This window comes from Panthera onca, chromosome D3 (genome assembly GCF_046562875.1).
Source record: "Panthera onca isolate mPanOnc1 chromosome D3, mPanOnc1 haplotype 2, whole genome shotgun sequence".
In the NCBI taxonomy this organism is placed as follows: Eukaryota; Metazoa; Chordata; class Mammalia; order Carnivora; family Felidae; genus Panthera; species Panthera onca.
This window is the reverse complement of record NC_138350.1, coordinates 75,184,200-75,210,003: the sequence shown is the minus strand read 5'-3', so window position 1 is coordinate 75,210,003 and position 25,804 is coordinate 75,184,200. Positions and strand designations below refer to the sequence as shown.

Here is a 25,804-nt window from a genome sequence, read left to right as displayed (position 1 = left end):
TGCCCCCTGCCACAGTACCTCTGCTGCAAGGTGGGTCACCTGGTCTGAGGTAGTGTTTCGTGAAATCCCAAGTGGGTGGCACTCTTATAAGTCTTTGGATAGTGATAACTGTTCAGGGCTGTGCGCAGGGAAGGAAAACACACACCTGGAATAGGTATCTTTCCTAGTCAAGATGGATTGTGGCCTTTTCCAGGGTGGAAGAGGTCCAATGTAGTTGACTTGCCACCAAGTGACTGGCTGATCTCTTTGAGGGATGGTGTCATATGTTGGATATGTGGTAATATTTGGTGCTGGCACTTGGTAATTGAGAGCCTGTGCTATTAGACTCATTCATAGGCTTTATCCCTGCAATCGTGGCTGCTATGTTTATTCAGGCATTATCCCAGCACCGGGGTGGCTGATGACAAAGATAGGCCAATTCACTGTCAACTTTGTTGTTTAATCTCTTCCGTCAGAGATGCTCTGTGGTGGGAATTAACATGTACTTCGAAGATCTTCTGTGTTCATGCCCTCTCCTATAGGTCATCCAAATGCCTCTTCTCAAACCTCCTTCTCCCCAGGCTCCCAAATTATCTCCCACCAGGCCCCTGACTAACTGGCTAGGCCATTGTCCCTGAGTTAACGTATATGTAACTTCCACTTACTTTCTGCACAAAGTGGAAGACAAGTGCGTCACTGGCAGCCTTGCCTCCTGGGAAGATTGCTACCCCATGCAGGCTACCCCTGCGTGGGCTGTAGTGCGGCTCAGCTCTAGGCTGAAGCGGCTCAGCCTCTTCCCTCCCATGTCTCCCAGTCCTGAGAGGCTCCCTCATGCAGCTGTAGGCAATGGGCTGGTGCAGTCGTCCTGGAGGATTTGTGAGTTTGTGCCACCAGCCTGTGCAGCCTGAGATGTTCTCTCTGCACCTGCTCATGACTGATCCCTGTTGGACCACTTCCATTTATAACCAATTCTTCTTTTTTTTAATCTCAAAAAGATGATGGCACTATGCCGTCTAGGAAGGCTCAAAGACACAATCAGTTCTGCATTTCCTGGATTAAGGATTAAATAATAGTTGGCAAGAATAGATGCCAGTGCCAATTGCCCATAGTTGAGCTGCATCCAGGAAATTTGGTCAAGGACTAAAAAGAATTTCAGAGAGAACCAAAATACCCCTAGTGTCCAAAGAGCTAGGGTTGGCTGAGGCTGACTTAGGAAGGAGGCAAAGTTTGTTTTTCCTTTTTATACAGTTTTGTACTTGAATGTTTTTATAGTAAAAATTGGAAAGTATGTGGGTTTTGGTGTTCAAATGACCCAGATTAAAATCTTAGCTCCATTTCTGGGGCGCCTGTGTGGCTCAGTTGGTTAAGCATCTGACTCTTGATTTTGGCTCAGGTCATGATCTCATGGTTTGTGAGATCGAGCCCCACGTCAGCATGGAGCCTGCTTGGGATTCTCTCTCTCCCTCTCTCTCTGTCCCTCTCCTGCTTGTGCTCTCTCTCTCTCTCTCTCAGGATAAATAAACATTAAAAAAAGTCTTAGCTCCATTATCTTCCAGCTGTGTGAATTATTTTCTTTAACGTTTGTTTGTTTATCTATGTATTTATTTATTTTAGCGATCTCTACACCCAGTGCAGGGCTAGGACTCACCACCCTGAGATCAAGAGTCACGGGCTCTGCTGACTGAGCCAGCCAGATGCCTCTCTCAGGCAAATGATTTAACCTGTCTGAAACTCAGTTTGCTAGCTAAAGATTGTAATTAGTAGTGTGTACCTCCTGGGGTTATTGTGAGGGTTAAATGAGATCTTTGCCTGGCGTGTAGGAGTTTCCCATTACATGCTGAGCAAACGACTGGATAAATGACGGTTGTTTTGAGCTGGTGTGTGCAGAGTACCCTGTGTGGCACCTGTTGTGAAGGACAGGTGAAGGGGAGGAGGAGAAAGGATCAAGGTGAACTGGGGTGGCCTCAAGTGTCAGTCTCTGCAAGCCAGGAGGTGGCAGGTACTGAGAATGTTCAGGTTCTCTGAGCCATCTAGAACTGTCACCCTAAATTCACTGAGCGATTACAGGGAGAGCTGGGGGTTTGTGCAGAGGGAGTGAGAATGACGGGTGAGGCTATTGTATGGGGTGATCCTGGTGACGTATTTATATACGTTCTTGAAACACCTTGAAACTCCTCCTCTCCTAAATCCTTTGTCTTGCTTTTGAGGTCCCACCCCTCTTCTACCTACTCATTCGTTTGCTTAAACTCATCTCCTCCCCATCCTCTTTTTTCCTGCACCTTTTCCAGGGTGTTTCCCCTGTTTGGATTGTCCTATACTTCACACTTCACCTCCTCCAGGCATCCTCCTGGGGTGAATCCCTTCTCCTTGCTATTTTGAACCAAATGCCCGGGCCCTCCAGTCAGCACAGGATGGATCTCTGCTTACCCCATTTGTGTGCTTCTCATTTCTCTGTGGAGAATTGCATTTCTGGGGAACGGCTATCACAGTGCTCAAAAAGAAAAAAAAAGAATACTAGCTCAATCCCTATCTGTTGGGTAATTATCATGTGTCTCTTTGGACCTTCCAACAAATAAACAGGGCAGTCCCCGTGTGGAGAACCCTGATTCATTTCCAGTGTGTGTGAAAACATCATGTTACTTCCCTGAGCTTCAGCTTCATAAATTGAGAGTATTGGGTTTGATAACCGAGGTCTTTTCCAATAAGAAAAGTACATGATTCTATGAAATATGAGGCAACAACATATGCTATCAGATCTTTGCATGGCTGGCTCCTTGTCATTCAGGTCACTTAGTCACTCTAACACATGACCCCAGCTTTTAGTTTTAAGTGGCGATAAATGCAAAGAAGAAACTGCCTGCCTTTCTCCTGTCCTTCTTTTCCTTTTTTTCTTTCCATCCTTGTTTATTTGTTTATTGTCTATCTCTCTTCACTAAAGTGTGAGATGCAGGAGTTCAGGCCCATGTTTTAGTCATACTTGTTTCCCCAGCATCTGTGACGGTGTCTGGTGCATAGTAGGTGCTCTGTAAATACTTGTCCAATGAATGAACGAGGTCCCTTAAACTGGATAAATCCAACCGTATGTGAGCTGTTAGTAGCCAGACTCCTTACCATTAAATGGGAATTCTACAGTTCATTCTGTATTCCATCTAGAACTACACATAAGTTGGGCTGAGTGTGTGGGTGTCCTCATTGCGTGCAAGTCTCAGGACAGCAGGGGCCCCAGCTGCTTAGGCGTTATGTTTGCCATGGTGTTCCTTTTGACTTTATACCATGCAGTGGGTTCTTACAGCCCTGGCTTTAGGAGCCATACATGATGACAGCTCCAGCCTCATGGTGATGACCTGAGGATTTAATTTATGAGTTCTTTGGACCAGTCCTTTCTCCTTTTGAAATAAGCCTGGAACCATTACTTGGTAAACCGTGTTGATACGTTTTCATCTCCCACTGGTTGGTTCATTACACTGTCTGGTTTATGTGGTCTCCCCAGAGACTGTCAGCTCATTTGTGCAGTGGTTTGCTCCATCTATAGTGGTTCATTGTTTTCAAGGAAAAATAGTATTCACCATCAAGCATGGCTGCAGACCTTGCCCTGCTGAGATTCTGGAGATAAAACAGCTCTGCAGATGAATACTTGCTTGAAGCCCAGGGCTCAGGGAGTTTAGTGCCTTTCTGAAACTGAGTGTTTTGGGTAGGGTCATTGTCTGCAACAGCTAGGACTTCCAGGATGGAAAAAAGAGTCAACTTTAGTTGAATTGTAGAGCAAGGGCAAGGGGAGGATGGGAAGATTGATGACTTTGCAGGGACTGTGTTGTGTGCAATTATCTCAGTTAATCCCCTGGCAAAACAGGAGAAAACCAATGCTCATTGATTTAAGTACCTATATTTAATAGGCTGAGCTAGTCCCTCAACACAGACCTGGCTGACATCAAAGGCCATGACTTTTTTTATTATACTGGGCAGTGCCCAGAACAGTGCCTGGTATATCAAGGAATCTACATTGAATGAATGAATGAATGGATGGATGGATGGATGGATGGATAGATGAGTGAATGAATATTGACCAAGCTTCATTTCACTTCTTTGCATTTTCTATTGTGAGGCCCTCATTTTCATTCTACTCCAGAACTGCTGGCTACTTAACTCCCCTCTCTAACTTTGGTGCTCCCCGTGGGTCTGCCATTCTCTTAACATGCTGATCCATTTTTTTACCGTGTACACTGAGCTCTCCACCCTTCTAGACTTTCCAGTTTTGCTCCTACTCTTCTCAGGACCTTTGCTAGGAGGTTGGTAAAGTAATGGGTGCCTCAATGTTTATGGTGCTCCTTATGCCCTCCTTCTTGAAGAATTACTTTAACGCCAAGGTAGATCTCTATAGCAGCTGTTTTGGGGACAAGTTGCAGTTAGGTACAGGAGGTAGACTTTGGGTGGGAGGGAGTATGAATGTCTTCCAAGTTGCTGCTTCTACTTATGCTGATGAAGCAGAATTGAGAGGGAAACCTAGGCGCAAAGAGAGTGTGTGTTTGGGAGATAGAACAGGGGGTTGAAGGATATTCCAGCTATGAGGATGGAACCATCAGCTGGCAGACCAAGACTGTTAAGTCTCTAATGTTGAAGAGTGAACACAAAATATCTTCTCCAGACTTCTTCCCTAGATTTTAATGAGTAGGATGGGGGATTTTGTTGTCCTACCTTTAAAGAAAATGTGACTCTGTATGTTACAATCTATCCTATATAAGAACTGATCCGTCATAAACAGGGAGGTTTGGAAGCAGAGCTTTGAAACCTTAAGGCCCCCAAACCACTGCATCAGCGGTGCTCAGCTCACTCCACCGCCAAGCCTTCCAGGGGTGCCTGCTTACTAAAGTCCAGCCCCATGGTCTGAGAAGTCTAGAAGCTTAGAGGGCAGCCCCTTTGATTGTTCTCAGGTAGTAGGGTTAGGAAATCCTCCTTTGACTTCCATCCCTTAACCTGTGTGTGGCCCTCAGGAAGGGAACAGATTTAGTCCTCAGCAGGAACAGCTCCAACAATCTCAGCCTGCGAGGGTTAATTATGCATGCAGCTCTGCTTTGCACATTGAAAGGGACAAAAGGCAGGGTCGGATTAAAGTCACAGAAGCAGTGCTTTGCAGCTGATTGTCCTCTGCCCTATGTCCCTAAACACATACATGTGGGTAAAAGCTACAAACGTGGATCACGGTTTTTCTGTTGACTGTGTGACAGCCTCTGCCTCCGGGTCTCTGTATCCTCATTTGGAATTTCTGGCTCTATTGTCAGTGATTCTAAGCACTATAGAAATAATCCCTGCTTTCTCTCTCTCTCTTTCTCTCTCTCTCTCTCTCTCTCTCTCTCTCACTCTCTCTTTCTCTGTCTCTTTCTCTGTATGTGCATGTGTGTGTGAGAGGAGGAGCAGGGTGGGGTAAGGTCTTTGGAGGGAAGAATCTCAGAGATCTAGATTAATCTGTAATTGACAAAGGAGACCCTTCTGAAATTTGTGCACAGTCCTCAAGTAAAGTTGTTGAGCATACCATAGGCATCATCACTGAATTTGATTAATCATCGAAGATAGAGTCCAACTTTCAAATTCTCCCCCTCTGGGCACAGCATCATTCATATGTTTAGCTGGTATTTACTGAGTGTCTACTGAGTGAATAATTGTATTGCTGGTTCTGTGTGGAATGCATTATTTAAGCCACACATGGGTTTAAGATTGACCAGCAAAGAAAAGTCAGTGATATCAGTAAAATCATCATAATTGTAGCTACCATTTATTGACTACCTACTCATTAGACAGATACTGTATAATTCATGTAACCCTTGCTCTGACACCCCTCACTGTAGCAACATCCTCGCCAAGTGGGTGTTATCAGAGGTTTCGCAACAAGTGTATGCCAGACCTGGGACTGAAGTCCAGGCTCTTCTGACTGTGTAGCCTTGGCTCTCTTCTGGAAGTCGCATTGCCTCCCCATAGGGACAGAGGCAGGGACCAGTCACAAGGCAACAACAGCAACTTTGTGCTGAAAACACTGAATTCAGTCTAGTCCATACAGTCTCACTGAGCATGCAAACATCTCGTAGGGTAAGTTTAGTCTAGGCAGACATCATGGAGAAGGTGTCTCCTTAGCAAATCATACAAGGAAGGGAGAATTCAGATTCATGGGGAAGTCCACTTGGGCTTGCCTTGGTTTTGGTTCGCTTAGGGATCAAACACAACTGACAAGCGGAAAAGCTACTCTCCTTTCTGGCCTTCCCTTTTTCCTTCAGTAAGGAGAAAGTCTGACTTAAAGGAAAGGACCCTCTCCCTCTGGCCATCTCTTTTTGCCAGTGCTGAGGTAGGAAAACCCATCTCTCCCTATTCATCTTCTTCTTCCCTCTCCCCTCAGACTGGAGTTCCCATCCTGTACTTTGTGCTTTTCACTTAACGAATGTTAATGAGACGGCATTGTAATCACCGGATTTTATAAATATCTCATCCACAAATTGGACCACAAAACCCAAATGAGCCAGCTGAGCATCTATATTCCATGAGCCTGTGTTTTCCCCACAGTCTTAACCAAAGGATGTAAAACGTGTTCTTGCTTTGAAGCTGCTCAGGCCCATGGGTGTTAGATGCCGAGGACAACTGCTGTGTGCCTGTCCCTAACTCAAGTGGCTTGTTGGGTATGAGCCTTTCACAGAGTCCTGGGTGATGTAAGGGATTTAGGCTTGATCAATTATACCCTTTTCAAGTTAACGCTAGAAAAATGAGAAATTGATTTTTTTGACGAAACAATATTTTAGAAATTCAGGATATAAAAATGGGATTTGACCTCTCTTATCAAGTCAGCTATCATCATGATGATTACAGTCTACAATTATGCCATATTTTGTATGTCACGGCCTAATGCGATCAGCTTGTCAGATTTGTTCGGGGAGAGGGTAGAGCGATGATAAAGCATCGAGCTGTGACTGCTTTGTGGTGTGAAGGCGAGAACCTAGAAGATCCATCTTGCTCAGCAAATTTGCTGGAGTGAGCGTCCTCAGACATGGGCATCAGAATCTAATAATCCTGTTTAATTTCTCTTCAGTGATCTAATAAACAAAAGCTGTATTGAATAACTTTTCTTGTGCTTCATATTTGTACGTGGTATTTTTTCGTGCCCCTATTATACCTAAATCGTAACAAACAGTAAGTGAGGAGATAATGTACATTGGAGACAGTGTGTTGACTCACTGATCGGTTAAATGGGATTTTGAAGGTAGGATTGAACTCTATGCGCTTTTGTATCCTCAGTGCTGCTCGGCTCACAGGAAGGATTCAATTCATGTTCACTGAGTATCGGTAAATACTCCCAGCCTTGGAACCATCTGAAGAATAGTCCCCAGGCTTCTCCACTGCAGTAATATAAAAGAGATCCCAATTCTTTAAAATTTGCCTGTAAAAAATGTTGCTCGCTTTGGTTAAGTGACTTTTTGCAAGGTGGTTGGTTAGTCCAAACATTTCACTGGTAAGCGAAACAAACAACAAATATAATGGAAGGAGCACATGGGAGATTTTGTTGAAAACCACCATCATCACCTCCCTTCCGATATGGACACCTGAACGGCCGTGACTTTAGCTTTCCTACTGTTCATTCCCAAGTACTTCCACATTTTTCTGCACCATTTATTTAATCACTAGTTTAAAATGTCATTATCGTCATACACTGAGTTCTGGAATCTGCTTTCAGAATTTCTGTTCCAGAACAGAATATATTGACTTTTTTGTCTACTTATTCACTAATAATACACTTTTAGTTATAGTAACTCTTTTATATGTTTTCACATCCTCCAAGGTTTGTAATTCATTATTAATTGTTTTTCAATGATTTTTTTGGTTATTTTTGGGTAGCTATTTTTTAGGCTGAACTCAATAGACATTTTGTCAAGTTAACTTGTTCATGTTGTTGTTGTTGCTGTTATTGTTGTTGTTGTTTTTGCTTGCTCTCTGCCTTCTGTTCCCAAAGTCTGGTGGGAATTTTTATCGCAACTCTTTTAAATGTATTTATTAATTTGCAGGAAAATTGACCCATTTATGATGTTACATCTCTCAATTTGATGTTGTATTTTCCGATATAGAGAAAACACTGTGTGGCAGGGAAACACCAGACTAAGAGTCAAAAGCATGTGGATTTTAGTATCTGCCCAGTCATAGCTGTGTCCTGTTTATGTCACTCTTTTCTTGTCTCAGATGTTGAAAAACATAGATACATTTACATATATGAAGCTTTATGATTTATGGTTTTCAAAATGATTTATTATCCTTTGTTTGATAGAATTGGGGTATATCCTTTCCTCAATTCTAGGATTTTGTGTCAGATAAGTGGGATAATCACTGGACATATAGAGGAATTCTAATTCTGGTTGGGGGATAGGAAGGTACAAGAGACAATTGTTCCCCCCTAAAAAGGAGAATAAGCCATATAAGCTACAAAATCATAATTTTAAAAACTCATCAGGGGTGCCTGGGTGGCTCAGTTGGTTAAGCATCCAACTTTGGCTCAGGTCACGATCTCACAGTTCATGAGTTCGAACCCCGCGTCGGGCTCTGTGCTGACAGCTCAGAGCCTGGAGCCTGCTTCAGATTCTGTGTCTCCCTCTCTTTCTGCCCCACCCCCGCTCACACTCTGTCTTTGTCTCTCTCTCTTAAAAACAAATAAACATCAAAAAAACCTCATCAGACACAATGGCAACCCAAGTGTCCACGGAGGGATGAATAGATAAACAAAATGTGGTGTCTACTACATATAGTGAAATATTCAGCCTTAAAAAGAAAGGAAATTCTGACACATGACGACCTGGATGAACTTTGAAGACATTATGGCAAGTGAAATAAGCTGGTTACAGAAGAATATATATCATTCATTCTGCTTGCACAAGGTGTACGGAGTAGTCAAATTCAGAGTCAGTAAGTAGAGCGGCGGTTGTCAGAGGCTGGGGAGAAAGGAGTAGGGGGTTATTGTTTCACGGGTACAGAGTTTCAGTTTGGGGAGATGAAGACATTTTGGAGACGGATGATGGTGCTGGCTGGCCAACCATGTGGATGCACTTAATGCCCCTGAATAGTACGCTTAAAACTGAACAAAATGGTAAATTTTATGTTATGTGTATTTCGCCAGAATTAAAAAGAAACCCTCAGAGAACTGAGGACAGAAAGAAACTTGAAGGAACTACAACCCAGAAGTATTAAGCTAATTAAATAAATAAGCTATTTCTGGATGGGAAGAACAGAGTAGTGGGAGGGAGAAGAAGATGCCAGAGGCAGGGATAAGAAGTCAGCTGAGCTTCAGATAACTTAAAAAAAAAAAACAAACCAAAACTAAATGTTTTATGGTTCTATAATTGACATACAATACATTTCAAATACTGAAAGTGTAAAATTGGATACATTTTGACATCATTATACATCCATGAAACTATCACCACAATCAAAATAATGAACATACTACCTCTGTAATCCCCTCTGTAATCCTTCCTTGTCTCCCCTCTGTAATCCTTCCTTCTCCTCAACCCTCTCCCACCCACTACCCTCATCCTCTGGCAACCAATGATCTGCTTTTTTGTCACCATAGATTAGTTTGTATTTTCAAGAATTTTATATAAATGGAATCATGTAGTATTGACTCTTTTAGGCTTGGCTCTTTTCACTCAGCATAATTATGTTAAGATTCATTTACATTCCCGAGTGTATCAATAGTTCATTTCTTTTCTTGTGGAATAGTATTCCGTTGTGTGGTTCTACCACAATTTTTATCAATTCATCTGCTAATGGGCATTTTGATTGTTCCCAGATTTTGGCTGCTACAAATAGAGCTGCTCTAAGTATTTGTGCATAAGTTTTTATATGGACATAGCTTTCTTGGGTAAATACCAAGGAGTGCAATAACTATATCACAGAGCAGGTATATGTTTAACTTTGAAAGAAACCATTGGGGCACCTGGGTGGCTCAGTTGGTTAAGTGTCCAGCTTTGGCTCAGGTCATGATCTAGTGGTCCGTGAGTTCAAGCCCTGTGTGGGGCTCTGTACTGAAAGCTCGGAGCCTGGAGACTGCTTCGGATTCTGTGTCTCCCTCTCTCTCTGCCCCTCCCCCCTCAAAAATACATAGCCATTAAAAATTTTTTAAAAAGTAAAGAAACCATCAAATCATTTCCCAAATGTGTATGAGAGTACCACTTTCTCCATGTCCCCACCAACACTTGATGGTGTCAGTCTTTTTATTTTAGTCATGTAAAAGAGTATGCCGTGGCATTTCATGTTTTAATTTGCATTTTGCTAATGACTGGTGACGGTGAGCATCTTTTCTGGTGCATATTTGCTGTCTGTTCAACTCTTTTGGTGAGCTTCTAGTGGCCACATGTAGGTTGGCCTGAGCAGTTAGTATCTTAAGAAACTCCAGCCACAAATCAGGTTTGAACCAACCCATGAACGCTTTATAGTGGGCTTCACTGAGTACATGGAGATAGTATATACTCTATTAGTTTTTGAGGGCTGCCAGAACAAAGTGCCCCAAGCTGAGTGGCTTAAACAACAAAAAAGAGAACAGAAGAGATCTTAGATCAGTGCAAGAACACACACAAACAAATGCTCCATTACATGTGTAATTGGAAAAACAGAAGGAGAAGAGAGAGAAAATGGGACAGATGAAATAGTTGAAGAAATAAGGGCCAAGGATTTTAAACAATTGTTAAAAGATATTAACCTACAGATCAAAGAATCTTGAAGCACTCCAGTTCAAGGGAAACCACTTCTAGGTGCATGGGAGTCAAGCTGCTGGAAACCAGAGATAAAAAATAATAATAATCTTAAACTATAGAAAACAATGAAAGAAGCACTTTACTAAAAGATAATACAAAAGCTCTCCATCTAGAATCCCCTTATCTAGTGACAATATCCTCCAGAAATTAAGGTAAGATAAAGACATTTTCAGATACTCTAAGACTGAGAGAATTAATCTTCAGCAGGGGGCATGTGGGTGGCTCAGTCCGTTAAACATCCAACTCTTGATCTCACAGCTTGTAGGATCAAGCCCTCACTGGGGACTCTGTGCTGACAGCACGAAGCCTGCTTGGGATTCTGTCTCCCGCTCTCTCTCTGCCCCTCCTCTGCTCATTCTCTCCCTCTCTCTCTCAAAATAAATAAATAAACATGAAAAAAATCTTCAGATCTGTACTAAAATAAATTCCAGAAGAAGTCCTCCAGGCTAAAGGAAAAAATGATGCCACATGGAACCCTAGATCTTCAAGACAATTGAAGGCCACCAGAAAAGAGAATTATCCGGATAAATATAAAATACCTTTTCAAAATTATTCAATAGGTAGACACACCTATATATATGTCTGTATGTGTGTTTACATTTCTTTAAAAGAATATGGACTGCTTAACATGAAACAATAACAATATATTCTGGGGTAATTAAACATGTTGAAGTAAGATATATGAGAATAAGCACACAGGTTAGGAGAAGGAACAACTGGGTTATACTGTTTTAATCTTACAATGTTAATGAAGCTATATTAATATTATTTGAAATTAGACCTTGATAAGTTATAGATACATATTACAGTTTCTAGGGCAACTACTAAAAAAAATAGTAGTAAGAAATATGGCTAAGAAGACAGTAGGGGATGTAAAATGAATTACTAAAAATACTTGATTAACTTGAAGCCTGGAAGGGAGGAATAGAAAACAAAGAAAAGAAGAAACAAAAAGAGGATAAATACCAAGATGGAGAACTGAAATAGATGCATATATATGCATTAAATGCAAATTATATGAATACCCCACATAAAAGGCAGTGGTTGTCAGGCTGAATAAAACTCCTCTCTCTCTCTCTCCCTCTTTTGTAATTTCATATAAATAACATATATAACAGCTTTTAAATATAAAGGCACAAACAGATCGAAAGTAGAAGGGTGGAAAAACATATACCATCCACATTCTAAGCATAAGAAAGTTGGTGTAGCTTAATATCATAAAAAGTGACTTCAAAGCAAGAGATTTACCGGAGATAAAGATATATTCTAATGATAAAGGGATCAATTCATCAAGATTAATATTCCCCAATGTGCCTACATCTAATAAGAGAAGTTCAATATTATGACACAAAACCAATCTTCCTAAAGGGAGAAATAGACAGAGCTACACTCATAGTTGGTGATTTTACACCCTCTCAATTGATAGAAAAAGTAGACCAATAATTAGTAACCCTGGGCATCTGGATCTGTGGCTTGGTGACATTGATTTTGGAAAGTTCATGGCCCATTATTACGTCAGATATTTCTTCATTCTCTCTTCTCCTGATATTCTTCTTCCAATTATGCATATGTTGCACCTTTTGGTACTGCCCTACAGTTCTTGGATTTTCTGGGTTTTGTGTTATTTTCTTCCCCCATTCTTTTTTCTCTTTGTATTTTGGTTTTGGAAGTTTCCATTGACGTATCTTCAAGCTCATGGATTCTTTCCTTGGCTGTGTCCGGTTTACTGATGAGCCCATCAAAACATTCTTTATTTTTGTTAATGTTTTTGATTTCTGGCATATCCTTTAGCTTCTTTCTTTTGCTTCCATCTCTACCCATTAGCCATTTGTTCTTGAATGTTGTCTTCTTTTCCATTAGAGCTCTTAACATAATCATCATTGTTATTTAAAATTCCCTGTCTGGGGCACCTGGGTGGCTCAGTCAGTTGAACATCTGACTTCGGCTAAGGTCACGATCTCACAGTCCATGGGTTCATGCCCCGCGCGTCAGGCTCTGTGCTGACAGCTCAGAGCCTGGAGCCTGCTTTGGGTTCTGTGTTTCCCTCTCTCTCTGCCCCTCCCCGGCTCATGCTCTCTCTCTTAAAAATAAATAAACATTAACAAAATTTTTTTAAATAAAAAAATAGAAAATAAGTTTCCCTGTCTGATACTTTGGCATCTCTGTCGCATCTGAGCCTGTTCTAATGATGGTTTGTTCAGACTTTGTTTCTTTTTTCATTTTTGCTTGCTTTGCGACTTTTTCTTGAAAGCCATGCATATTGTTTTGGGTACTAGGAACTGAAGTCAATAGGCCTTTAGATTTATGTTAATCTAAGATTTGGGCTGGGTTTAATATTTGCCGTAATTCCAGGTACCAGAAGATTCAGTTTCTTCTAGTGTCTTTGCTTTTGTGTCCTCTTGACTTGGGGCTTCCCTAAATACCCCTCTTCAGTGAGAGTCTGCCTTGCAGGTCTTTTAGCTGCAAGCCACTGTCACTGTACTGCTATTCTCCTGGTGTGGTGGTAAGGCAGGGGAAGGAGGATCGTTTTCTAGTCTAAATCTCAACCTTTTAGTGGGCCTGTGTCTCAGGGCTGTGACCTTCACAAGTGTTTCTTCAGTGGTATCCCTTTCTTCCTCTGGCCCCTGCCTCCCCTCCCTGGATGCAGCATTTCCAATCTATTTTTTTGAAGCTCTGACCCCTTTGATTGCATTTTCCCCTCTTATGTGAAACAGGAAGACTGTAGGGGGCTGGGGTGGGAAGAATTCTCTTCCTTCAGCTGGTACACGGTTCTGGCAAAATCTTTCCCTGGAAGGTGGACCTTTGTTATAGACAAGGCTCTGGCCGAGTGCATTTAAAATTTATTCTTCCTTTCCTCCTTCTAGAGCTGTAAGCTGTAGGATCCCTTTTATATGCAGTCTAAAAATGGGGAAAGTAATCTATGGGGATAGAAATCAAGATGTGTTTGCCTCTGGGGTGGGAGAATTGACTGGAAGGGAATAAATGGGAATTTCAGGATTGATTGAAATATTTTATATGCTACTTTGGGTGTCAAAAGTGATGGAATCGAACACGTAATATTTGTGTGCTTTGTTATATGTAAATTATACTTCAATAAGAAAAAAAGAAAACTCTGGCCTCTAGATATGGAAAAGCACAGTAATGTTAGCAAAGGGTGTAGAACCATGAGGACACTGATAAATGGAAATCCTGACACAGGCCTAGGTGAAGAGTTTGGGAGAGGCAAGTTGATGTCAACACTTTACTTTGTGAGCTTCTATCAGTCATTCACTTACCTGGGTTTGAGTTTCCTCCTATATGAAAAGAAGCAGCTAGACCAGATGATCAATAAGTAGGGTAATCTTATTATATATTGTCCACATCATGACATTTTTTGAGAGGGAGATGCAGCTCTCTTAATAATTATGCCAAGGGAAGAGTCATAAAGCCCCTCCTGTCCTGGGCTGTGGGGATGAACTCTCATCTTGTCAATAAGGGTCTCTAAAATGTCTCAGACCATGGGATTGTGGCAGCCTGGGTATCAGCAGCAGTGTGGATCTAGGAGCTTGATCTCGTGAGCTCACATAGGTTCCATTTGATCTGATGACGTGTCAGGACCTGTCACTGCCGCTGCTTGCAGGGCAGGGAGAGGGGTTTTAGAAAGGCCTCCAGCCCTTCCAGTTCAGGGGGCTACTGTCTCCCATTTCTGTGGAATAATAAAGACTTCCTAGTAGTAAGATATTGACACTTGTAGGCTAAAACACAGTTGTTGAGATGAAATTAATTTCTCAATAGGATGAAACATGGATCCTCCTTTCACAGGTTCTGATGACATGAAAAGAAGGGGTCTCCTTTACAGATTACCCCTCCTTTTTATTTTCTATGTTTGAAGGCAGTTTATTAACCTCTATTTATGAAACTCATAGAGATTATAAGCTATCAGTGTCATCTCTGTGCTGCCAAAGCTTTGAAGGGACTAAGAAGAAAGTCCTAAGGGACCAGGGTTCAAGCCATTCTGAAATGTAATAATGTCACGTTGATGGAATTCACTTTACTAAGAGACATCTGACTCAAATCCATTCTCAGAAGGAATTCAGTGGGTCACACAGACTCTGATATAGGTAACAGAGACTAGAAAGTATCTGGGAGATGACTGGAAAATGCTCCAGACATTAGTGACTTTCCCTCATATCCTAGGGAAGGAGTGGGATTTAGAAAAAACACAACCACTATGTTCAGTTAGGTGGGACTGAGACCCTTATAAATAAATATGCTAATTTATAAGTAAATCCAGTCTCTAAGACGGTGAGAGCAGGAAGCCGCCTTCCAATTTTGTGTGCTGCTAAATAGGAACTCTTTGTCCCCAGGTTTGCCCCGTGGGTGTGTCTTGTGCTGAGAATCAGGAGGTCTCAGAGATTCTAGTCCCAGGTCTTGCCTGATGGCCAAGTATATGGACTTCATCAGCATGACCGTGGGAGTTAGTAACCACTTTACAAGATGGTTGAGAGGAAAATGAGATAATGTTTTAAAGTCCTTTGTATGCTGCCTGGTACATCATTCCATAAATTCCACTACTAGAAAGTTACTCTCAGATTCTGCATGGTGCCTCTACAATTCGTAACCATTTTTGTGCTGCTGGATCTCTCTGTCTGTCTAGTGAAGCCTTGTCTCATAATTTTAGAACCTTGTCTCATAATTTTAAAAATACAGTTACATGGCATGTGACTATCAGACTATCAGAGTAGTAAAAACAAAATTTTTGATACAGCAGTATGTATTTCTTAGATTAATGAATTAAATAAGACTTAGTGGTGACTTTAATGCCTATTTATTTCAAAGTTGTGATGAACACATGGTATTTTAAGATACCCGCTGAAAGTTAATATGAAATGAAAATATCTGAGATTTCTGTTGGTAACCGGACCTCAGGTATTGCTAATATTACTATGATTTGTTGCCTACTTTCATAATTGAATGAAATTTGTTAATTTAAAAAAATTTTTTTTAACGTTTTATTTATTTTTGAGACAGAGAGAGACAGAGCATGAACGGGGGAGGGGCAGAGAGAGAGGGAGACACAGAATCGGAAGCAGGCTCCAGGCTCTGAGCCATCAGCCCAGAGCCCGACGCGGGGCTCGAACTCATGGACCGCGAGATCATGACCTGAGCTGAAGTCGGATGCTTAACCGACTGAGCCACCCAGGCGCCCCTGAAATTTGTTAATTTTAATTGGAGGTTAATCAAATTAGAGATGTAATTTGTTTCCCATTCAGATTCACGGACCTCTTGAATTCTATGTAGGGTGAGCAATTATTTTCCAGGGCTTAGAAGTTCCTGTGCTAAAATCGGGACAGTCCCTTGCAAACTGGAACAGTTGGTCTCTTAGTGAACCCCAGTTTAAGCATATCTGCTGTGGAAACTCGATGGTAAGATGTAAATTTCTTTCCTTCAGAAAGATGCCTTTCAGGCAACATATTACCCCACTATTACCTTTTCATTTATTAGGAGGAGTTAGAATTAGCTCCAATGACCTGACTTACCAAGCGATATAGTTCCTTTAAACCTACTTTGCTTTTGTTTTTTAAACACTTTTTTGATTTTAATTTTCAGTGGACCCCGTTATATTTTTATTGTTGCTGTTGGAAGCTGACAAGTTAATTACTAATTACAGCAGAACAGTGGTTATTTCAAATCTAAGCCACTGCCTTTTGATTAGAGAAGTCAGAAAGCAAAGCACAGCCCAGAAGTGCACACAGGAAAGCCGCATAGGGCGACTGCAGTGAGGGACGGAGGAGATGGCTGCCCACAGGGGTCACAGGGATGTAGGAAGGCACTTTGCTTCTGAAGTCCCTGTGCCTTTTTTTTTTTTGCATAGTCATGCAAAGGGGCCCAGCCCAGAGTAAGAGTGAGGAAGGACTTAGGCGGAAGTCTTGCATCTGTCATTGACCAGCTGTGTGACTCAGTAGAAGTCCATTCACTCCTCTGAGCCCCTGAAATTCCTTCTAATGTTAGTATCCTCTAGTTGTCTGCCTGAGAAGCCATACTTTTAGTGCCCGTTCACCTGGAAAGTATCATCCCTCAGCCACTCGACATCCTGTTTCTAGGTGGAGGAAAGGAAGTATACTGGGGTTGCATTTTCCTCCTCACTCCTCGCTGTGAGCCAAGTCTCAAAGTACCATTAGTCATGGTTTATGGAGCTGCTGGGTCCTGTTCTGTGGGACAGACACAAGAAACACCGTGGAGTATTAATGGGGCATCATTGGTAGTCAGCCCAAATGGGTTATTTGGAACTCTCTGTGGAGACTGATATTCCTGTGTATGGCTATAAAAGTGAGTGGGCCTGTTGGTTTTTCCTGTTTAGCATCTATTGTTTCATTGAGCATTTTAGCTAATGAATAAAGATACTGACTAGGGGCTAACAAACTGTGAGATCAAGACCAAGACTGGAGCTGAAATCAGGAGTCAGACCCTTAACCTACTGAGCCACCCAGGCACCCCATCCTTTGAGCTTTCTCTGTGTGTCCCCAACTTAGCAGCCAAGGAGGCCAGGCTGCTAGATCCCAGATTCTAGGCTTATTTTGATAATTCTGTCCTTACATGGGCTGGGTCCTGGGGTGCTGTGGGCTTGCTCAGTCATGTCCCAAATTGCAACATCAATCCCTGGTTCAAAAACAATGTAAGGTCTTAGAGTTGGTGTTGGGTAGATGAGGACATCCCCAAGCTGGGAGCTGAGTAGGAGAGGGACTGTTGGGAATGAACATGTGAGGAAGGTCAGTGTGGTCAGAAGGAAAGCACATGTGGAGAACTACCCTGAAGCAGCATGCTGGGGCCATTTAGAGGGGCTTCCAGAGAGTTAACTCTATTCACAATGGGGAAATAGTCTAGGCATGCAGCATAGGGAACATAGGGAATTACAAAGGTGAAAGAGAATGACAAAGTTCTCTGGTCCCTTGTCCCTGATTGGTAGTTCATGATTCTTTTCTTTAGAGAATAGCCAGGTCAACCCAACCCTCTCCCTTTTATACCAAGGACTTACTGAACTTACCCCTTCCATCATTATTTCTCCCTGCTTTAGTGTTTGCTAGATCCGTCATATGGAAAATACTCACCCTTAGTTAGGGCTGGATCAGAGAGTGAAAATAGACTGGCCGTGTGTGTTCCCTGGCACTGGTGGGGCATTTCCTGGTCTTGGACATCCAAGTTGGAGGACTGGGGAGGAATGTCTCCCATCTGGGAACATTTGGCTTCCTACAGGAAAAACCATTTGGGCCATTTCCTTTTGGAAGCCTTCACATTCCATGTAATTTTATCTCCTAAGAATGAGGCTCCAAGTAGTCATTCTGATCTTAATGTCCTTTAAGGCAGGAAACTTTCTTGTACTGTAAACGTTCCATTTTGAAGGATGTAATGCTTCCAAAAGGACAAAACAAATCTATGTGTTCAGTTTCTGATTTTCTGTTTAACTCTGACTTTTCTCTCTTTCAAGTCACTCAATCACCCTCCTTTACTATCTCTATGCTTTGTTAATGATAGTTTCTATTTCTGAGAAAAATATCTCCAACTAAATTTCCACCTTAGTTCCCAGTAGGCTTTGTTTGCTGATTAGGTCACAAAGGTTTCTGGAGGTGAAATCAGACATACTGGTGTTTGTGACTAAAGTTGTTTAGATCCATATCTATATATCTATGGTATCTGCTGCAAGATGAGAATGAGTTTTAAATTGATCTTTAAGTGTTGAACAACTGTGTCTACTGAAACATTTCAGGAATTTCTTCTGAACTTATCACTTCATGTCATAGGTTGGTCAACTTTTGTATTTTCACCACACACGTTTTTACTTTCAATGTGGTTGCATGCACCCCGGCCAGAAAACTCACTTAACATAAGATCAGTATCCCTGGCACTGAGCATCTCTTGGGTATGGGAATGAGTTCTTGTATACTTATAACATCTTTAGAATTTATTGACTTCGGAGGTGATATTTGATTTGTTTCTGAATCCATTGTTGGAAGCACATCCATTTACTGTCTATAGATACTGGAGAGCTTTATAAATGTCATTTGAGAACATAACTTCCACCACCCAATAATGCTGCTGGGCATGTACAGTATGGGTTTGTTACCTTCAAAGGGGAAAAAAATGGCACCTGAAACACATCTGAGTCTGCATCACTGAATTGTGCTCCACGGGCTCTTCTCTGTGGGCCCTTGAATTACTTGGTGGTCAGGGTTATATCCTAAAGGGATGTAGTGGGCTGAATTGTGGCCTCCAAAAGATATGTCCACCTGGAACGTGACCTTATTCATAAAACGGGTCTTTGCAGGTGTGATTAAGGTGAAGATTTTGAGATGAGATCACTCTGGATTACAGGGGGCCCCAAACCCAATGGCAGGTCCTTAGAAGAGAAGGGGAAAGAGATACAGACACACAGAGAAGGCCATGGGAAGATGGAGGCAGATTGGAGTTACGTAGTTACCAGCCGGGGAACACCAGGCTTGCCAACAGCCGCCAGCAGCAAGGAAACAGACATCGAGTGATTCTCCCTCAGAACCACAAGAGGGAATCAGCCTTGCCGATACCTTGAGTTCAGACTTCTGGCCTTAAGAACTGTGAAAGAATAAATCTCTGTTGCTTTAAGCCACTGACACCATGGTAATTTATTATGATAGCCCTAGGAAATGAATACAACGAAGGTTGTCAACTGAAATATTTTACATAAAGGACATGTTACTTAAAGCAAGAGTTGGCAAACTATAGCCCCACTGGCTGCTGCCTATTTTATAAATAAAGTTTTATTGGAACACAGCCATACTTATTCATTTATATGCTTTCTGGCTGCTTTTGTGTTACAATGGCAGAGTTGAGTAGTTGTTATAGAGACCGTAAGACCTATAGTGATTAATATATTTACTAATATATTTTTCTGTGCAAATACAGATTTACTTAAGAGAGGGACAGCAATGGGGAATAGGGAATTCTGTAGTGATTTCTTCAGCTACCCTTAATGTATCTGCTTTGAAAATCTATATGTTCATATTTCAATTTGCTTAGTCACATGTCTCCTAGAGAAGTGGAGATATTGATTAAAAGAAAGTTCAACAAAAACAACTGATCTATAGGATTTGTGTAGCCTCAAGGTAGAGTGTTAGTTCATCCTCCTCATTTTGAGTTCTTGGACTTAATGTGAATTGGAAGCATTATTAGCTTGGTAGGATTGAGTAAGCAATAAACATCCTCTTGGAATAAGGAAAAGAGCTATCCATCATTGTATTGAAGGTTTGTCTTTCCCAGATAGTCCTGGGTGCTTTTTATTTGATTAACCATGAGGAGCGATTGGATGGGCTTTCTCTCTAAATGTGTGAAATTCTCCTGGCTCCTAAACAAGAGATACGGTAACTGAATTTTATCTTTTTTTTTTTAATCTTTATTTATTTTTGAGAGACAGAGAGAGACAGAGCATGAGCGGGGGAGGGGCAGAGAGAGAGAGGGAGACACAGAATCCGAAGCAGGCTCCGGGCTCCGAGCTGTCAGCACAGAGCCCGACGCGAGGCTCAAACTCACGAAACGTGAGATGGTGACCTGAGCTGAAGTTGGCCCCTTAACTGACTGAGCCATCCAGGTGCCCCCGGTAACTGAATTTAAGTGGTACACAGCAGTAGCTTATTTATTTATGTTAATATAGTACATAAAAAGGCTTTCCCTCTCTGTGGAGGAAGTCATCCTCGATGATGTATGCTTTTCTCCTAACCTTTCCTTTTAAAGTTTTCTAGGGAAATAAAGATTTAGAAATTTTGTCATTGACCTTCTAGTCAACGTTTCTAACTGCTTTTGAAAAAGACTCCTCTTACTGAATTTTTTCATGCCTCTTGAAAATCTACTTCAGGAGATTATTCAGGGAAATAATCATGGATGTTTAACCATTTAATTACAAAGATGTTCTTCAAAGCACAGTTTACAGCAATGAATAATGGCAAAGAACCTAAACTTAAATTTGAAACAATAGAGAATTGATTAAGTGCTTCCATACTGTGAGCTCATCAAAGAATATTTAATGACATGGAAATGTCTTGGTGTATTTTTAAGTGGAGAAAAAGCAGGAAACACACAGTATGCATGGTATAGGACAAGTATACACTCAGAAGAACAGGTGAAAGTTTTAGGCGTTTTTTAAAAAACATTCTTTTACTTATCTTTATTTTCTAATATTTTTTCAAAGAATATTTTTTAAAGATTTTTTTTTTAAGTAATCTCTATACCCAATGTGGGGCTCGAACTCACAACCCTGAGATCAAGAGTCATACACTCTACCTACTGAGCCAGCCATATGCCTCAAGAATATTTTTATAATAATAAGAAAAAAGAGTTAACTTAAGATGAGGAGACCGTGCTTTCAAATATTTCATTTAGAGTTAAGAATGCTGATTGATATAAAAAACAAAACAACAACAACAAAAAACCTGGGGTGCCTGGGTGGCTCAGTCAGTTAAGCGTCCGACTTCAGCTCAGGTCACGATCTCGCGGTCTGTGAACTCGAGCCCCGCGTCGGGCTCTGAGCTGATGGCTCGGAGCCTGGAGCCTGCTTCCGATTCTGTGTCTCCCTCTCTCTCTGCCCCTCCCCCGTTCATGCTCTGTCTCTGTCTGTCTCAAAAATAAATAGGGGCGCCTGGGTGGCGCAGTCGGTTAAGCGTTCGACTTCAGCCAGGTCACGATCTCGCGGTCCGTGAGTTCGAGCCCCGCGTCAGGCCCTGGGCTGATGGCTCGGAGCCTGGAGCCTGTTTCCGATTCTGTGTCTCCCTCTCTCTCTGCCCCTCCCCCGTTCATGCTCTGTCTCTCTCTGTCCCAAAAATAAATTAAAAAATAAATAAATAAATAAATAAAAATAAATAAACGTTAAAAAAAATTATCATTTAAAACAAACAAAAAAACCTTTCTTTTCCTTTTGCTTCCCAGAAAAACTGATAACTTACTTAAATTGTTGCTTGCTAGGAGATTACGTTTGGACAAATCATTTTCTTTCCTGAGCCTCGGTTTCTTCATCTGGAAATGAGAGCTTTTAATTCACTGAATCCTTAAGTTCCTGGTCACCTACAACATTCTGAGCAGCATGACACTGCGTCCAGACCAGGCTATTTATCGAGCTAACTTACTCACCAAGAATAGCACACTCAGAATGGAGGGTACCTCAGTTGTCGAGGTGGGTATCAGCCACCCCAGGCCTTTAGACCCTAAGTAAGGCCTTCTGGGTAAGGAGCCCGTGCTCTTGCTTAGACTGACACGGAAAGCCTACTTCCCTTACTGGCTTGGGAGTCTTGGGTCAGATTGGTCCTTTTATGAGTTGGGTTTCCTTAATCCTCTTTGTCTTGATCAGGCTGTGCCAATGCATTTTCTTAGGGAAAAAATTCTGCTTTTAAAATTTAATTTGTACTATGCGGCTCCAGGCAAAGAGAGCCTGCAATAAACTTGGTGTCAATTCCATGTTTTGCCAAAGTTTGTGAAGTGTTTTATTTTAGGAGAACTTATCATTCCCTGTGTCAGTGGGGATAGGGGGTAGGGTGGGGGTGGCCATTCTTTTTTTTCTCTGTCCCTTACCTGCATCCTAACATTCCCTGGTGCTGCCCAGGATAAAAGATATTCCCTGGTAATGTGTTGAACTGTTTTGACAATAAGACATGTACGTTCCTTCAGGATAGGCATTGTGATTTTTTTGCTCATTTTGTATCCTGTTCCTATCCTGCCCAGTATTGTACATAGTGACCAATGAGGGCTTTCAACTTGAATTAAGGAGCATTGCAGCAGGCCCTTTCGGACGCGACCCTGTTTACTGAAGGCAGGGTCTTTCCAATAATGCTATATTTCACCCTACAGAAGTTCTTGTTTTGTTTGAAATTATAATTAGCCAAGTACAAGAACAGGATGTGCTTTGGTGCATTAATATGCTGAGACATTCTTGATGTTGGAGCATGGATATCGAGTAAAACAATTCCTAGGGCTGTTCATTCATTCAGTCAAAAAATACTATTATTCATGGTGCTGAGGTAGCACAGTCAGAGCAGAGTGAGGACTTTTGGTGTCTGTGGTGTAGGCATAAAGATGGGAAGGGAGATAAAAAAAGAGAAGTGATACACAGAACTGTATGATGCATTCATCCATCCATCCATCCATCCATCCAACAAATATCAGTTGATAGCCTGCTAAGTTCCCAGAACTATTGTAGGCACTGGGAACATAGTATAATTAAGACAGGCAAAGTTGCCTACTTTGTTGAAGGTAGAGCTTATAACATGGTGGCAGACACAGACAATGAGTTCTTAAATACTATCACTTCAAACAGGGAGAGAAAATGCTATGAAGACAGATAACACTGTGTAAAGGAATGGAGGCTGATGGGGGCATTTGGGAAGGCTCTATGAGAAAGTGCTGAAATGGGGTGAAGAGGCAAGAGAAAGAGCCCTGGGCCAAGAGTCTGGCCGAGATCTCATTTTCACTTCACCATCGACTGTGCAACATGGACCAAGTCCCTCAGTGTCCCTCTGTCACCTGATCCTTGCTGAAATAAAATGATGTGTGTGACTGTACACGCAAGCTTAATGTATTATTATTAATCATATGAAGTCCTCTTGCATCATTTGCATAAAGGGCCAATGGAAAGATGGTGTGTGTGTGTGGGGGGGGTGCTTTTACTATTTGCTACTCGTTCATGGCTGAAGACAGCTAAGCCCAACCTTTCTGGAAATCTCCAAGGAGAATTCCTTGGAGAATTCCTCAAAACCCAGGGAATGAACAAAAGGAGGATGCGCTTAATCTCTTCACTGGATGGAGAATGTTCGTGTGTGTGTGGGGAGATAGGGGGGGTCTTCCAAATGGGACAGAGACAACCAGCAGTGTTTTCCAATGCACAGTAAAACAGTTTATTTAAAAACAACGCATTCAGTACTGTGTTTGGCACATGAGGCAATGAGGCAGGCACATTCACACTTAACAGGTACATTTGGGGAGCTGTCGAAGCAAATCATTGCATTTTCTTCACAGACTAGTCACAATATACACACAATTACCCCTACAAAAGAAAGATGATCATCCTTGTTCACCAAGAAGGCAGAAGATATTTACATGTTCCTCAGTCCAGCAGGGCTGGCTCCTTTCAGGTCTCCATGGCCCTGCCAGTCTGGCAGCTTGTTTCTGAGGGCAGCTGAGGCTGCCTGTCACAGGAGATGTGAGTCTGATCCTAAGGGCCACGGCTTCTCCCGAAGAGTGAGAGTACTTCTGATGTAGGTGAGAAGGAGTGAAGTCTTCAATGCCAGTGTCTCAGCATAAGAGGGCATTTTCCAAAATAAATGCGTCAAGTGTGTGAGGGGAGGGCTCCGTGGTTATGACAATGGAAGAAGCATTGATTTTCCCTGACACATGCTTCTTGCTCATTTCGTTAATAACTTACATTCACTGTTCTCCCACCTCTGACCTTTCGGTTTCATCATTACTCTGAAAAGAGCTTGGTTGTTCATTCTACATTGGTGTAGCATTCTTTAAAATGAGGCTAAAATGAAGTGGTGAAACCAAGTAGGTTACGTGAGAGAAGATATCGCAAACATTCTTTCGTCTTGACTTCTGATTTATGCTTTACAGTGGATTGTCAGCCTCCCCCCTGTAGAGTGGAGGCAGCATGGTGTGCAGCATGGTTTGGGAGACCCTGACTCTGATTGCTTTTAACTGGCTGGGCAGATAAGTCACTTCCTACTCTCTGACCCTCAGCTGTCTCATCTCCATGTTGAAGATGTTGATCTGGAATCTAGACCTGAGATAGTGTCTAGATCTGTGAAGTTCTGCTAGGCATGTAGTTGATTCTCCTATGTGAACAAACGATGCTGCATTGTGATGTTTCAATATTTTTGTTTTGTGTCCTTGGAGAATTTCAGCGCTAATTGCTGATGCTTGGTGATTGGATCTCAACTCATCAATAACCCCCTCCCAGGGCTCTTGGCTGTAAGGCTGATTTTCTGTATAATAAGGGCTGAGACCTGGATTTTGAAACATGGTTAAAGAGTGTTTAGACATGGAGACCAATTATTCTAAGTCTTGCAAAATGGTCTAGATTCCAGATATCAGAGGGAAACTTCCCTTTCCTTTTTGTAAGTATTTCAATGACTTTATTCCACTTCTACACATTGAACAAACCTCTCTCTCATCATCTACCCATTTTTCTAACCCATTTCCCTGGCTAAATATATTTTGGGAGTGACTCATTCCTCAAGGCTGGTTTTACTGTGAATTTGTTCATAATAAGATGGGGCCTTCTGTCAACTCCCTTCTGCTTGTAGCTATGGCCTTATCTCTTTGGTGTCCAGAAAAGAGCCAGGGGATGAAGGTGTATTTTGTGCCCAGGCCAAATGCAATTTGTTTTGAATACAGAAAAACATCTGAACATGTACCTGATCATTTAAAACAAGATGTAGCTTATTCAGTATAGAGAAGCAAGCTCATTTCAATGGCTGTTAAGGAGCACAGAAAACAGAGGGATACCCTGGCCTTTTAAACATAAGATAGACAATGTTCAAGTTGAGTTTCAAACATTTATAGTCTAGAAACATGTTATAGACCCTGTAGGATATTTTACGACAGCAAGGAAACTAGATTTTGTCCTTTATAATCTAGCTTTGATTTACTACATACAGAATAAAAGCCTATGTCCACTTACTATGTTTGAGGAATTAAATACATTATTTTTCCAGCATTGACTTCCAAAGGATTTAATCAAATTCACCTAAGAATGATTTCCATCAGAAAAACCTTTAATTTGCAAACAAAGCTTGTTCTGTGGCTCACCAGAGTATTTGATTTCTAAACACTCTGTAAGTAGGAAATTCCCTTACAACCAGTAGGAAGAAGAAGGAAGTTTATAGTACAACTACTTCTCAATGCCCAGGGGATGGTAGTGGCCAAATGTTTGATTTGGTAGGTTTTTTCCAGGTCCCGCCTTACACTAGCATAGCTAAGGGCAAGGCATCACATGATGCCTTCCTCTACAAAGTTTGCCCAGTGGTGTTCTTATTTGTGCTGTTTACAGCCAGTCAGAAACT

At 41.7% G+C, this 25,804-nt stretch overlaps 1 long non-coding RNA gene across 2 annotated transcripts in view; it reads left to right on the top strand.

Moving 5' to 3' along the window:
• Nucleotides 1-25,804, top strand: part of LOC144613804 (uncharacterized) — a 273,378-nt gene that overhangs the window by 28,418 nt on the left and 219,156 nt on the right. The window lies entirely within an intron of this gene.